This window comes from Arachis duranensis, chromosome 10 (genome assembly GCF_000817695.3).
Source record: "Arachis duranensis cultivar V14167 chromosome 10, aradu.V14167.gnm2.J7QH, whole genome shotgun sequence".
In the NCBI taxonomy this organism is placed as follows: Eukaryota; Viridiplantae; Streptophyta; class Magnoliopsida; order Fabales; family Fabaceae; genus Arachis; species Arachis duranensis.
The window spans coordinates 34410139-34410783 of NC_029781.3; positions in this window are offsets into that span (position 1 = coordinate 34410139).

Sequence of the window (645 nt, forward strand, 5' to 3'; positions counted from 1 at the left end):
AACAGCATTTAAGACCCCTATAGGGACCTCTCCATACCAGCTTGTGTATGGAAAGGCATGTCACTTGCCAGTGGAACTGGAACACAAGGCCTATTGGGCAACCAGATTCCTAAACCTTGATGCCAAGTTAGCTGGAGAAAAACGATTGTTCCAGTTAAATGAGCTAGAGGAATTTAGACTCAATGCTTTCGAGAATGCAAAAATTTACAAGGAGAAAGCAAAAAGATGGCATGATAAGAAATTGTCATCCAGAGTCTTTGAGCCAGGGCAGAAAGTTCTGCTATTCAATTCTAGGCTCAAATTATTCCCTGGGAAATTAAAATCCCGGTGGAGAGGTCCATATGTCATTACAAGTGTGTCACCATATGGATACGTAGAGCTTCAGGATAATGGATCTAACAAAAAGTTCATTGTTAATGGACAGAGAGTTAAACATTATCTTGAAGGCAACCTCGAGCAAGAATGCTCAAAACTGAGACTTGATTAGAGCTCAGTGGTAGTTCAGCTAAAGACAATAAAGAAGCGCTTGCTGGGAGGCAACCCAGCCATTTTCAAAATTTAATTTTATACGTTTTACAGGTAGATGCTACAGTATCTTCAAAAGGTGAAATAGAAATTGGTTGAAGTCACAGAGTTACAGGGAAA